Raw genomic sequence first — 16,385 nt, 5'->3', positions numbered from 1 at the left:
ACCCTGACAGCAATCGCTGTAACTTCTAAGTCTTTTACTTGTCTACCTGGAAATTCGCCTTCTAAATTAAATCTGCCCTCTGGCAGCGGTCGCTAATGCTAGCCTGCATTCGCGGTCACCACATTTATCAGAAACTTAAATAAAATTAGAATCTTGAGAAATAAATTGCCCCTATCATTCTTGTACTCAGTTAGAGGTGGGTGATTAACTTGTACCAACACAGGTTTAATCTTTTATAATAAGAGAATGAGTTTATTGATCATAATATAGAACAAAATTACTAACACGAATTCTTTACAGATGAATGGAAAAACTAGTAGAAGCCGACCTCGGGGAAGATCAGTTTGGTTTCCGTAGAAATACTGGAACACGTGAAGCAATACTGACCTTACGACTTATCTTAGAAGAAAGATTAAGGAAAGGCAAACCTACGTTTCTAGCATTCGTAGACTTAGAGAAAGCTTTTGACAATGTTGACTGGAATACTCTCTTTCAAATTCTAAAGGTGGCAGGGGTAAAATACAGGGAGCGAAAGGCTATTTACAATTTGTACAGAAACCAGATGGCAGTATAAGAGTCGAGGGACATGAAAGGGAAGCAGTGGTTGGGAAGGGAGTGAGACAGGGTTGTAGCCTCTCCCCGATGTTATTCAATCTGTATATTGAGCAAGCAGTAAAGGAAACAAAAGAAAAATTCGGAGTAGGTATTAAAATCCATGGAGAAGAAATAAAAACTTTGAGGTTCGCCGATGACATTGTAATTCTGTCAGAGACAGCAAAGGACTTGGAAGAGCAGTTGAACGGAATGGATGGTGTCTTGAAGGGAGGATATAAGATGAACATCAACAAAAGCAAAACGAGGATAATGGAATGTAGTCGAATTAAGTCGGGTGATGTTGAGGGTATTAGATTAGGAAATGAGACACTTAAAGTAGTAAAGGAGTTTTGCTATTTGGGGAGCAAAATAACTGATGATGGTCGAAGTAGAGAGAATGTAGACTGGCAATGCCAAGGAAAGCGTTTCTGAAGAAGAGAAATTTGTTAACATCGAGTATAGATTTAAGTGTCAGGAAGTCTTTTCTGAAAGTATTTGTATGGAGTGTAGCCATGTATGGAAGTGAAACATGGACGGTAAATAGTTCGGACAAGAAGAGAATAGAAGCTTTCGAAATGTGGTGCTACAGAAGAATGCTGAAGATTAGATGGGTAGATCACATAACTAATGAGGAGGTACTGAATAAGATTGGGGAGAAGAGGAGTTTGTGGCACAACTTGACCAGAAGAAGGGATCGGTTGGTAGGACATGTTCTGAGGCATCAAGGGATCACCAATTTAGTATTGGAGGGCAGCGTGGAGGGTAAAAATCGTAGGGGGAGACCAAGAGATGAATACACTAAGCAGATTCAGAAGGATGTAGGTTGCAGTAGGTACTGGGAGATGAAGCAGCTTGCACAGGATAGAGTAGCATGGAGAGCTGCATCAAACCAGACTCAGGACTGAAGACCACACCAACCAACCAATATAGAACAATCAACACATGTTAAATGAGATGACAAACGAATCAAGAACAGTTGGCAACACAAGTGGAAGCAACAAATACACTCCTGGAAATTGAAATAAGAACACCGTGAATTCATTGTCCCAGGAAGGGGAAACTTTATTGACACATTCCTGGGGTCAGATACATCACATGATCACACTGACAGAACCACAGGCACATAGACACAGGCAACAGAGCATGCACAATGTCGGCACTAGTGCAGTGTATATCCACCTTTCGCAGCAATGCAGGCTGCTACTCTCCCATGGAGACGATCGTAGAGATGCTGGATGTAGTCCTGTGGAACGTCTTGCCATGCCATTTCCACCTGGCGCCTCAGTTGGACCAGCGTTCGTGCTGGACGTGCAGACCGCGTGAGACGACGCTTCATCCAGTCCCAAACATGCTCAATGGGGGACAGATCCGGAGATCTTGCTGGCCAGGGTAGTTGACTTACACCTTCTAGAGCACGTTGGGTGGCACAGGATACATGCGGACGTGCATTGTCCTGTTGGAACAGCAAGTTCCCTTGCCGGTCTAGGAATGGTAGAACGATGGGTTCGATGACGGTTTGGATGTACCGTGCACTATTCAGTGTCCCCTCGACGATCACCAGTGGTGTGCGGCCAGTGTAGGAGATCGCTCCCCACACCATGATGCCGGGTGTTGGCCCTGTGTGCCTCGGTCGTATGCAGTCCTGACTGTGGCGCTCACCTGCACGGCGCCAAACACGCATACGACCATCATTGGCACCAAGGCAGAAGCGACTCTCATCGCTGAAGACGACACGTCTCCCTTCGTCCCTCCATTCACGCCTCTCGCGACCCCACTGGAGGCGGGCTGCACGATGTTGGGGCGTGAGCGGAAGACGGCCTAACGGTGTGCGGGACCGTAGCCCAGCTTCATGGAGACGGTTGCGAATGGTCCTCGCCGATACCCCAGGAGCAACAGTGTCCCTAATTTGCTGGGAAGTGGCGGTGCGGTCCCCTACGGCACTGCGTAGGATCCTACGGTCTTGGAGTGCATCCGTGCGTCGCTGCGGTCCGGTCCCAGGTCGACGGGCACGTGCACCTTCCGCCGACCACTGGCGACAGCATCGATGTACTGTGGAGACCTCACGCCCCACGTGTTGAGCAATTCGGCGGTACGTCCACCCGGCCTCCCGCATGCCCACTATACGCCCTCGCTCAAAGTCCGTCAACTGCACATACGGTTCACGTCCACGCTGTCGCGGCATGCTACCACTGTTAAAGACTGCGATGGAGCTCCGTATGCCACGGAAAACTGGCTGACACTGACGGCGGCGATGCACAAATGCTGCGCAGCTAGCGCCATTCGACGGCCAACACCGCGGTTCCTGGTGTGTCCGCTGTGCCGTGCGTGTGATCATTGCTTGTACAGCCCTCTCGCAGTGTCCGGAGCAAGTATGGTGGGTCTGACACACCGGTGTCAATGTGTTCTTTTTTCCATTTCCAGGAGTGTAATTAGCACCCTCTGGATGCCGTTTGGTTGGCAGCGACTATGGTTTATCTGTGTAACCTATTTACCCTGGCTCAAAACATGGGTAAAGAAATGTGAAATTATCTAATGCTGAATAAACTTTGATGGATTCATTCTACACAGGAGATACACTACGTTTGTTCAGCTGGCGATACTGTCATTCTGTTTGCCCTAACAAGCTGGGGCAGCAATGCTGTACCTGTTTCTCGATGCCCAGTGGCATCTCAGGTGACGGTCGTGGCGCAAGCGTCGGCAGAGTAGCGATGTGCGGCGCCTGTAATTCGTTATCGCGGGCACGAAATACTCAAAGTCGTGGGCAGGCGATCTGACACACAGATCGCAATTGCTCTTTGATGGAGCCCTGAAATCTCGTCAGATGCCAGTGGGCGACACTCCCTTTCGCCAGCCACACCATGGACTAGTTTGACTTACAAATACGGCAGGAGCTCAAACATCAAGGCAGCAGACCTAATATATGATTGCCTTCGACACAGTGAATTATCCGCTTTAATTGAGATCCAGACTGTCGTTACAGCTGAGATTTGACGACCGGCTCCCCAGTCAAGACCAATGCCAGTGTGAAATCACACAGTGCCACAAGTGCAACCCTGTTATCATAAGAGTCCTGAATTTTCTCTCCAGACGGGAGTCCTCATTTTTTACACTCGCCACCTTACCATCAACGCAGCCGCCCCTATACAGTTTTGTGTCAATCACAAGGCTCCATGAGGACACATTTCCCCTCTAGCTCGTCTGCTCAATCAGCAAACCAATCTTAACCAAACTCAATAACAGTCTTTTCCCTGATGGCGAGGCAGCCAATCCATGATCAAAAAATTATCGCACAGGAGGAAACGACATTACAGTCCAGAACTGTGTCTCCCACAGGCACTTTACGCAGCGTGTTTGAGAGTATTCGTTTAGTTCTAAAGTGAACAACACATTTATCACAGAGATTATTATTTTGATGGGCATGTCTGACCAGGGGCCTCGGTTAAACTAAAGTGCTTTAGAGTCCCAACATGACCGCTTCACAGCCACTTTAAAGTCGTATTTCATTGTCTCCACTTATAGTGAGGGATTCAAGGTGTACATGGAAACTCGGAAACTCGTGGATTGTTATGGACTCCAGCTCTATACACAATGGGCGTTTATGACACTACAAACCCCTCGCCTGGCCAGCCTACTTTCTCTTCTGCTCCTCTGTCCGTACTGTGGCCTAACAGGCAGATCCAGGTAGGCTGTCTTTCGCCTCTTGAACTGAAAACATTGTCTGCACATCGGTGTAAGAAATTCTTGGAACCAGTACCTCTCCCCATTAAGACTGAAATGTCCCCCTCAGTAGCAGCACAACCAAATAGCTTGCTGGTTGTCAACTGCAGAAAATACTATTTGAAGGAGAGATACCACAAATATCACACATTCGTTAACACTGTACATTCTCCCATCAATGCCTGCTCATTTTGATAACTTCCTGTCGTCTCACAAAAACGATGTCCGAGGTGTAATACCAACATTAAAGAATAGCACTGAACAGGAAAAATAAGTGAGAGAGTGACATCATCTTTCAATAGCCCCCCACTACAGTTGATTTCCGAGTAGGTAGTGTCTAACCAGAATGGTATAGTGTGACACGTAACAGAGGAAATAATCAGATCCAATTAAAATCTCATAATAATAACATAGGTGATAGAAGCGGCTTTGCCAACCAAGCCCACACATGAAAAAGACATCCACTCACACAAAGCTACATGCATAGGAACATTGCTGTGTGCATTCAGATAAACAATTACTAAGAATCTAAAAAAGGGCTTGCGGCAGTATTTTTATTCGATCATATAATTTCGGAGGTCAGTGACTACTAATGTCCGTAATCAGATTACAGTTTCGTGGAGCTCGAACCGATCTCTGCCTCAGTGATTTACCCCTTCTAAGTTATCCATAAGGTTTCAGTCATACTGTAAGACAACTGTCTCGTTCTTCTATATAAATCGCTCAATGATATTTTCTTTATCGGCTCATCCCTAGTCTCGCTACAAATTTTACCTCATGGTTAAGAACTCTACTTCAATTGCTGTAGTAGGCAAACACCTGAGAAACAATTATAGAGGCGAACATAGACATTTTACATGGGCAACTGATAACATTAATGGCACGAGTTGCTACTAAGCAACACTTAAATATAGCAGGTGCTTTTATAATCTTATCATTGGGATTGGCGTAGGTTCATTCATTAACTTCTTCATTGAACTCTGTTGCAACTATTAACTCAATAATTGGCCAATTGTTCAAATCTTGGGGAGAAATTAGATTCATTAGGAGTAGACAAATGGGGGTTTGAGAAATTGGCGGAATTTAGTTAGCTGACAATTTGCATTTATTTGTCCTTAAACTGGCAACATATAAGCTGCAAAATTTACAATGCTTTCTGTGCCATATATTCTACACATTTTGAATTACCTCGATCTGCAATTGAAGAATTTACTAGCGAAAGTCTCACTAACAAGATGATTATGGTCACATGTCCCTCCTCTTGAAAAAAAATGGAAAGGAAAATAAACGATTCGCTCTACACTGTACACATCAGTTCAGTTACGTGCACATGCGGTTAGAACAATATAGGGAGTGGATCGAGATCTACTTGAAACCGGTGAGCAAATTTCTAAAAAGTTATCAAATGTACACATATTGTCTCGTTCATTGCCAGCAGAGTGATACCTTTAATTGAGCAAATGTGTATGGTTGAACACAACACACAAAGAAAACTGCACAAATAAACTAACGTTCCCTCACAAAACTACTGCTGCGAGAAAAATTTTGAGTTTACTTTACTTTTAATGAAATGAGGTAACAACAAAACATAGTCCCAGAAAAAATACGCTCACGAAAGGCAAAAGGCACGAACGGGTGCTCAGTCACAAGTCATGAAAGAAACACCAAAAATTAAATAAAATTACCCCACAAAATTACTGTAGTTGTGACAATTGGCTTTAGTTGAGTTTCGAAGACGGTCTAAAAGATACGACGTTATAATTTAACCACACTTTAGCACGCATACAACAAATGACGCAAACATGTGCGCAAGTACATCATACAAAGAAAATACCTAAAATTATCTAAGTAATGTACAAACATTTTGCATCAATGAACAACAAATAAAATCTTCTAGCAAACGAAATAACGGAGTTAACTGAAGGTCTACACTCCTCGTCCATTCACGAAGTCCCTATTTTCTATCACTTATTCCAGCAAAATCTTGATAATTAATATGAACTAAAACTGTCACTGACAAAATTGAGCTTAAAGCCAACATCATTCGCGTCCTCCACGACGAAATAATACATTCTGATGCCTTCCTTCGCTACTCGAATATAAAGTGCTGCACCCGGCTGCGACTGCTTATCTCTCCAGGTCCCGCCGGACTAGGACATAGCATGCTCTTCGGCAACAGCTCTCCCGTTCAAACTTATGTGGTGGGGGTACGACCACCACCCCTGTGACCAACCTGATAACTCCTACCCTGCCAGCTAGGTTACCTTTGTTGTTGCGTTCCCTTTCCTGAACTTGCTCAACAGTTAATTAGATATTGCCTCTACTTTACGCTGTCTACTTCTGATCCGCTCCTATCCTGCTAAATTCAGCCTGTACTCACTCTAATGCGATCACTCATACAAGGATGGAGAAGCAGAAAAGGAAAAAGAGGGAAGGTGACACTAAAACAAAATAAATAAGAGAGTCCAACTTTTTCTCCGCCAGGCGAAGTATACCAGTGAAAAATACGAAATGGTTATTGATGTTACTGTTACCGATGTCAAAACTGTTACTACTTGAAAATAGTGAAATGAACCGAAACAAAAGTAATGCTTTACTACATAATACGTGAACAGTCAATAATTATAGTTAAAGAAACACTCTCATTCTCAAAATCTAAACAAGCAAGTAACATATGTCGTCTGTTGAGCTTATTTCCTAGGGAAAGGTAATATTGTTTCTACTGCGTTCACGACATTTGCATATCACGCTTTTCAAACAGAAATTACAGATATGAATGACAAATTATCTTTAGAAGTATAGGTGCATAACAAATGTAATCAGTTTCACAAGAAAACGTACTGATTTATATGAAGTCAAGAGTTACTAAACACATTCTATAACTCCATCTGCAAGGGTCCCTGGAGAGTAGATTTACGTTTATAAATTCACTCGGATAAACACAGATCGTCTCTGGACTGGCGGTAACATGAAGGTGCAGCGAGTTCGCGCTGGAGTGAGGGGTGCGCTTCACTCAGCACCTGGTGTCAGAGCAGCAGAGAATGGCCCTGGTCCCCCATCTTGTCCTTGGCAGCATCAGGACGGCAACTTGGCTAAAAAATGGCTCTGAGCACTATGGGACTTAACATCTTAGGTCATCAGTCCCCTAGAACTTAGAACTACTTAAACCTAACTAACCTAAGGACGTCACACACAGCCATGCCCGAAGCAGGATTCGAACCTGCGACCGTAGCAGTCGCGCGGCTCCGGACTGACGCGCCTAGAACCGCATGGCCACCGTGGCCGGCGGCAACTTGGCTGCTGGCATCATCTCGACCTGGCGCAGTTGGCATTCTGGCATGCTGTCAGGTATGATGGGCATTACATCTGATAGGAGAAAATGAAACGCTGGTGTAGATGTTCAGGACCCAACCACTCAGGAAATAACATCTCTGCCCCTATCCTGTCTCTCTACCATGTAGATAAAGGAGTGCACTCTTCCCTCGGATTATTTGGCGAAAGAGCGTTGCATTTGGTGCACAACATGTCTCCTAGTGGCGAGTTTTTGCCCCTCATTGTGCCAGAGGGTAGCGTGTGAATTTTCCACAATTGCCAACACTCGTCTGTGTCACAGTGCATGACTTCAGGAGAAACTCGTCCGGATCCTGTCCATCAGACTCCACACGCCGTCTGTAAATGGATGTGTGTGCCTGGAGGAATCCTGTGAAACATGTTGTGGCGCCGGCTTGACTGCAGGTTCCTCGAGGGTGTGTCGTGATGTCACGGATGAGCCTCCTGTCTGGTGGGTCCCGTTTATTCAGTCGCTTGGTGGGTGATTACTTTCGGCAGTGAGTTACTCGACGTCAGGCCGTCTGCAAGACGCTCGAGAGTGTGGTGTGAACTCAACCGTGGGCCACTCTTGTCCTGTTAGCCACATCCATTCATAGCCGTTCAGACTCGGTTGGATTATGGTAGCCGCAGCTTATGACACAGGTCCCCATCCGCTCTCCTATGGTTCCAAATGCAGCTGGCTGGCCCCCAGGTGTCCTGGCATTCATTCAGCACTGTTGGCTGTCCACCCGCCCAGCGCCTTTCTGCGCTGAACTCGCCGCAGGTGTTCTTCAAGCTGCCTTGTGGTCGTCGTCCTGGCTCCAGACTGTTACCTCGCAGTGCCCCACGGGATGTGTCAATACCAGGTTTGACAGCTCCAAAAATCTGCACTGTCCTCATAGTATGCTTCAGAGCCATGTCTATACATCAATGTTTACATAAAGTTTCTTATAAACAGAACAACAACACAAAAATTAGCTCTTTCAAATAAATACAGCATGAACATATTGTGGTTATTTGAAGTGTTTGTAATGAAACGAAAAGGAGAAACAAGTGTTGTCATATTGCTTAACCATGACGTCCTTAACAGTTGCAGTTATCTTAAGAATTTAAAGTATCTGTGGTCTGTGTGTGATTGTGTTAGTACCATTTCACGTCATGCATACCACTATGTCAGACCAGCACTGCATCCACTCATAACTCAAACATGCTGATTCCTCACAAGACATAGTATTAATTTACGAGGTGTGGCTAGAAAAAAACCGAACTAGTACTGGTGAAACAATAAAACGATTGCAATAAGGCTGAAAGTCGCGTGGCCTCTCACGTGACTCTCGCTCCGCCTACTGCTCGAGTTTCATCTGCCTCCTGCACTCAGTCTGCCCGTGGCGTCTGTTTTAAGTAGTTGACGTTTTGTCTGTGCGTCGGAAAATGTTGAGTGTACAGAAAGAACAGCGTGTTAACATCAAATTTTGTTTCAAACTAGGAAAATCTGCAAGTGAAACGTTTGTAATGTTACAACAAGTGTACGGCGATGATTGTTTATCGCGAACACAGTTTGAGTGGTTTAAACGATTTAAAGATGGCCGCGAAGACACCAGTGATGACACTCGCACTGGCAGACCATTGTCAGCAAAAACTGATGCAAACATTGAAAAAATCGGTAACCTTGTTCGACAAGTTTCCTTGTCAACTCCTGTTAACTCAGACACTGCTCTGATTGTTAAACGGCGATCTGAAACTCATGTCATTAGTTCCGGCATACATGTTGCTTTAGAAGTTACAAAAATGCCTCCAGCCTTCCTCTTGTTGGATCATCGCTGTTATAAAATACGAAAAGGTAAATTAATTCTCCAATGAAGGTTGGTGAGGACCAGTGATTCCCTTCTAGCTATCGCCCTCGTTTCCCTGATCCTGAGGAATGTCACACCACCGGGACTTCCTCATGCCTCATTATTTACATTTCGCGCTCTCACGGCACCGGTAAAAAACAAAAACTTTTCCACTTGTCATCTAGTGCGTAAATTTCAACGTAAAATAAGCATGTTTTAGAACAAAAAGCGTTAGACCTGAAGATCACAATAAAGTTTTTGAAAACCGGTTGTTTTTCGTAAAGAAATATTTTATGCAATCTTGGCTGTTGAATGGTTTTTAACAAATACAAAGTTCTCGGGAAAGGTTTCATCGCTCGCCTGGCGATGGCATAGAATCACAAAGGAATTAGCGTCTTCATACACCTAACGCGTGGGCAACTCATACCACTCATAACACACAGTGGCATGACCGCAATCTCGTCACATCTCAGCAGAAAGCAACGTACAATCCCCTCTTGGGCAGTGTGTAAGATACATCGGAAAAAGGACAGTAATGATATCAAAGACGACAGTGAAGACACTGCGACAAAAATTATACAGCTGAATTAGATGTTCAGAAGGCGATCTTTCCTCGACTATTGTTTTTGCTCTCTTTGGAGCATGATAATGGACAACGGTAGTGTGGTCTAAAGAAACAATGGCATTTTACCATACAGGTAAAATGCTGGTTGGACAAAGAGTTCAGTTCAGCAACGTGCATGGTTGTCATGACACAAGAAAGTGCCAATTTATACGGGGAACAGTCAATCTTTAATTTTCAAGCAGATAGTGAAAGCATTGACATGATGGTGTAACGACCATACAACTCATCTGGCCACATTCCATAAGGAGTCATACCTAAGCTAATAAATAACAATTGCAAATGCAAAAAATACTGACATTCAATAAACGTTTGATCTAGACTTCGCTGCGCAATATCACCTCTACAAATGGTTTCATATGACAGATATGTGGGAAGAGATTCCCTTGATTTCAAGGTGTCGAGTTCCAGAGTGTTAATGTGAGCTATCCTGCGGACTCAGACAGGTACACCATAGATAGGGTAGAATTTGTGGCACAGGATTGTTAGACAGATGGAAACTTTCAAGCAACAGCTTTTCACCAATGCGGAATTCTTCTATCTATGCCTTTCTATCCCATATTTCTTTCCTTTTCAGTCCGGCCTCGTGCAGTCTCCCGAATACCAGGTCAACAATTTGCTTGTGTTGCACTCGGGTTCGTTGGGGAAAGTCGACTTCAAGCGTTAAGTCTTTGAGTTGCTTTTTCTTGAGAACAGTCTCTGGTCCTATCTTAGTGACTCCATGTGGCAACTTGTTCGTCACGTACTGGAAGTCGCGTAGGAAAACATCCCAGGTGACATGTCATTTCACGCACTATATATGGCAAAGGTTTCCAAGATTTATCATTACTCTCTCTGGCGGGAACGATTGGGGATGCCACATGGATGCGTATATTCGTTTGATTCTGTGGTTTCTTAACACTGCTTTCCATCTCTCTGACGGAAACTGGAGGGCCATTGTCAGAGATAATGGTACCTACATGACCGACATGGTTCAAGAAATTTTTGCAGAAGAGTATGCACACTGACTGTGTGGTTGCCTTTTTCTGTGAGTTAAGGTGGAATATCCTAGTGTCAGCTCCGCTACTACCAGGATGTAACTACATCCTCTACCTGTGCTCACAAGAGGACTCATTAAATCACTTGTTTTGGGTTGTTTCACTTTGGATGGAATTAAGGGGTGCAGAGGTGCATGTGATTTCTGACAGGCCTTACACACTGCCAAAATTTTCCGAATTCTTCTGTTCGCATCTTTAAAGTAGCACAGTGTGCGTAATTTGAGGTAGCATTTCCTGGCTCAAAACATGTGCGTAGCTAAGGTGGGGTGACTGTGCCAGATGATCTTGTTCACAAACTTAGTTCCCGTCCTGTCCTACTTCTTTAGAGTAAGTGGGACTAGGATCTTGTCTTGTTGCCTGCTGATGTTCTTTAAGCTGATGGTGTTATAATTCTCAAACGCCGCCTTTTTAAAATAATACAGGCCGTAGAGTTCTTCTTCTAGTGGGTTTGCGCTACTTGTTTCGAATCCCACAAGATAATGTGGCAGCGCATTTGGGATGATGTTCCCCTCCCCTGGTAAGTGCGTAATTGTAAAGTTGTACTCATGTAGCATGAATTCCCATCTCGTCAGTCTCTTATTGTTTAGATTCGCATGATTAAGAACTCCAACGTATTGTGATCGGTGTACACTCTTATTTTTCTCCTATACAAGAGAAATCGATATGTATAAAATACATATTTGAACCAACAGCAGTTTTTATTTTGAACCCAAATTTTATGTTTCGAACTTGGACCATCTTCACGGATGAAGGTTTCAAATAGTTTAAACCGTCACATTGCATTAGTCATTACTTAAAATATTTTGGGCGTTTCATGAATATAAATAAGATCACAAGCCCAGAGTACGGGCTCCACCAGGTTAGGGTGCGACAAAATGGAGCTTTAACCAGCGCAGTTTTGAGGGTTTGGTATTAATCTTCTGCCACGTCGTCCCAGTGCTACGGCGTCTTCTTGCTAGTGAGTTGGCATAATCGTACTCTAGCTAATTTCTTCAAATGATTGAATCTCTTGTAGAAATTCACAACACCGAGAAAGCCACGGAGTTGTTTCTCAGTTGTTGGTGTTGTCAATTATACTATTGGCTCGATCTTGTCCTGGTCTGATGAGATTCCTTCCGCAATGATGTCATGACAGGAATTTTACTCGTGAGGTCCCAGTGCATGACTTCGTGACGTTTGACTTCGTGATGTTAGCAGTTGTCCGCAGCTCGTGGTCGTGCGGTAGCGTTCTCGCTTCCCGCGCTCGGGGTGCCGGGTTCGATTCCCGGCGGGGTCAGGGATTTTCTCTGCCTCGTGATGACTGGCTGTTGCGTGATGTCCTTATGTTAGTTGGGTTTAAGTAGTTCTAAGTTGTAGGGGACTGATGACCATAGATGTTAAGTCCCATAGTGCTCAGAGCCATTTGAACCATTTTTTTGTTAGAAGTTACGCCGCATTCCTTGAAGGTCTGTAGTATTTCCCTTAAGATCACATTGTGTGCTCTCGACGTCGGTTCCGCAATCAAGAGATCTTCTACGTATGTGGTGATTAATTGTTTAAATGAATCATTTAAGATACTATAGAGTTCCCTAATGAAGGCAGCTCAGGACACGTTTAACCTGAGTGGTAGCCATTCGAATGGGCAACACCCAAGGCGAGAAATGCAGGGTATTTCCTGCCGTCTGCGTGGAGCATAGTTTGGTTGAAACTGTACCGCAAGCAGGGACAAGAATACTGTTACGTTATGGAAGTTTCGTAGGAGTTCCTCCAGCTTCTCGAGACAATCAATTTCTGGTTCTATGATGAATTGAATTTGGCGTGATTGTAACACCAAACGGATTGAGCCGTGAGTTGGTTGTTGTATGTGGAGGATGCATTTTCAATTATCAATGATGTCGTCTGGTATCCTCTTCAGCTCTAAGAAAACTCTGCGTGCCGGCCGGGGTGGCCGAGCGGTTCTAGGCGCTACAGTCTGGAACCGCGCGACCGCTACAGTCGCAGGTTCGAATCCTGCCTCGGGTATGGATGTGTGTGATGTCCTTAGGTTAGGTTTAGTTCTAAGTTCTAGGAGACTGATGACCTCAGCTGTTAAGTTCCATAGTGCTCACAGCCATTTGAACCAAAACTCTGCGACGGTAGGCGAGAGGACTCTGATAAGGTGGCAGAAGGGTTGTTGTGTGTTAGCACACTCGGAATGTGTATTCGAAATTTGGGATTGCTCCTGTTTTCGGCAGAAGTACATCCACGTTTTCAAGAAATATTTCTTCTAGATCATCCTTGTTGGAATATTTCCTAAGTTCCCTAATACGTTATCAATAACAAAGCGCACTCCCCGTCGAATTTGTTAATCTTCTTGCGCAGTGCGGCTGTGTTCACGACGCCACGAAATATTTCTATCTTGCTCCCGTTTTTGGGTGTAATTTAGATTTAGGCAATCGGCAGGAATTTGCGCTCATATTGCGTGATCAGCAAATGTAATTTTTATGACGTGTTTTCGTAATGTGAGCTCTCTTCATCCCACGTCCAATACGGCCTGATTGTTCAGGAAATTTATAACGAATATTGGTTCTATTGCCAGCGAAGGGACGGCCGTCGTCGTAATGTGGCTTTCGCTGTCCACCCGTGTGATTGACGTTGCCTTCGGTGGCGTGAATAATGGGACCGGATCGTGTCGTTTTTCAACACGCAAAAGTTCTCTTGCGTCTTCGTATTCTAACATGTTGGTGTTGCTTGTTCCGATATATTCTGGAGCATTGTTTAGAGCTGTGTCCGCAGCAGGCGAGCATCAGTTTTTATTTAGACTTCTGCCACGTTTCCCTGTGACAGGTTAGGTAGCCTAATCCGGGTATTTTGATCTTGTTAGTTATTTTGCTGACAGTGACTTGTTCTCACAGCTGTTTCTTCGCCGCTGTGGTTCTCCGGTACCCTGCTGGAACTGGTTTGGAATATGCAGCTGTTCACTCGAATTACTTTTGTTAATTGCCTCATTTACTTCTGTTCTCCAACAGTGGCTGGTTATTCCCTCTATAGTTGCACTTGTTGTTTCCCTGGTATTTTCCATCATTTTGACTGTCGTCGTAACCTTCCGATGAGCCTTCACAACTGCGGTCATTTTCTATCTCTTACGTTTTGTATTCCGTTGACACAGTCTAATTCACGTAGCGCGCTCTTGGATGATTCAATGGAATCGTTGCACTGTCCGATTAGGAGCTGGTAGTGTAGAGGTAATTTGAAATTACAGTGCCTCATAATTTCCTTGGAACTCTACAGCTGGTGCAAAACCCGATTCTTCTTAACTATCGACTCAGAGAACTTCACCAGACTTCGGAAGCCTGACACTTCTGAGTCTTTTCCCAGCATAATCCCCTGGTTGATTTTTTTATTGCTTGTCCTTTGACCACACTCCGCAAAACTGTGCATATTATCCAGCTTGTATTTCGGAGGCCACGATTCTGCTATCGTAGTCAGCTATCCAACTTTTCGATTTAATGTATAGTTATTCTCTTTGTACCCTTGGAAATTTTGAATGGATAAGAAACGTTTGTGGTCGAATGGTTAGATATTTCCTGCGAACTGAACTTCCCTCATTTCTGGAGCACGCATCTCCACAAACCAGTATCAAAAATGGCTCTGAGCACTATGGGACTCAACTTCTGAGGTCATTAGTCCCCTAGAACTTAGAACTAGTTAAACCTAACTAACCTAAGGACATCACAAACATCCACGCCCGAGGCAGGATTCGAACCTGCGACCGTAGCGGTCCTGCGGTTCCAGACTGCAGCGCCTTTAACCGCACGGCCACTTCGGCCGGCTAAACCAGTATCCAAACGACCCCTGTGCACTGTTAAAGCCTCCTCTTGTGTCGTGATATTTACTCAATAATGTTTCTGTTCGTCGAAGACGTACTCAGTTGTGTTCTGATACGGTTTCTGCAATACGTTGCACCTCCTACGGCGTGCTCTCTGTCGCACTAAGGCGGCTGGAGTGTTTTGCTGCGGCATTCGCCTTTATGCTGATGCTGTACTCTCATATTGCTCATATTGTGTATCTGAATGTCGGAATACATGCTCTTCTGTCCTACCATGATCACGAGGGAGTGCTGCCGTACCAGACTGATGGTAGGACATGTTTTGCTTGCTCGTTTTGCTGTGAGGCGATCCGGTTCTGCTCTTCTTTGTCTAGGCGCTTCAGTCCGGAACAACGCGGCTGATATGGTCGCATGTTCGAATCCTGCCTCGGGCATGGATGTGTGTGATCTACTTAGGTTAGTTAGGTTTACGTAGTTGTAAGTCTAGGGGACTGATGACCACAGATGTCAAGTCCCATAGTGTTTAGAGCTATCGGAATCATCTTCTTTGTCTTCTGATAGTTATGCCTCTTTGTTCTCTATATGTTCGATGCGCTTTAAGTACTCGCTATTTCTTTCCAGCGTTTCCTGGACGATTATTCTTCGCTGATTAAGGAACATTAAAAAAACTTTTGGTCTTGGACATTTTGCTTTTGGCCTGTTTTACCTGTTCTTTAGCTAACAATACGTCCTTGCGTGCACCTTGTGACTTCTAATATTACCGCTCTGCCATCGCATTTGGCCTCGTTCACGACCTTTCGTATCTATGTTGATGTTATCTTGACGTCTGCTACCTCTTCCGTAACACCTGCGAGTTCCTCCTCAACCTGCTCTATACTTTCAACAAACTGTTCAGCTACCATCCGTATCTCCTTCGTCTGCTTAGTGACTTCATCTCGTTCACCTCCTTAGTGGCTCTCTTCTGCCTCTTCCTCACTGCTTCCTGTCTATTCCTTTTCGCTTCCTATGTGAATCGTATGAGTGCCTCAAACTGAGATCATCCGCTAATACCTCCAGAACTAGAGGTACGCAATTTCATCGCTCTGCGACGCTTTGTTCGCGGGTTTGATCTTCCACTCTCACTAACGGTACGTCTTGTCGTGCCTGCAGACTATACATGGCGCTCTGCAGCGGTTTCACCTTCGCTCTCGTTGCCTCACGGAAGTGTCACGTTATAATCAGAAAATTCTGCATTTGCCACATCCGCAGACTCAGCCACTACAATCGACCGAGAACTCTTCGCAACTTTCTCTCTGTCGGCACTAGCGGACTGACGTTGATCCATTTGTGATGAGATTCAAAGACTCTCACTACTTTGGAGCAAATGTCCCATGCTTCTGGCAAGCATGCATCCCGGTTAATACTCCCGAGAGATTTCAGTAATTACTCATAGCAATGCCATACAATTCTACCTTGAAATTTAGCCTAGCCAGCCACTAATTCTGAAT

The sequence above is a fragment of the Schistocerca nitens genome, chromosome 9 (genome assembly GCF_023898315.1).
Source record: "Schistocerca nitens isolate TAMUIC-IGC-003100 chromosome 9, iqSchNite1.1, whole genome shotgun sequence".
NCBI lineage: Eukaryota > Metazoa > Arthropoda > Insecta > Orthoptera > Acrididae > Schistocerca > Schistocerca nitens.
Note: the sequence above shows the minus strand (reverse complement) of the source record.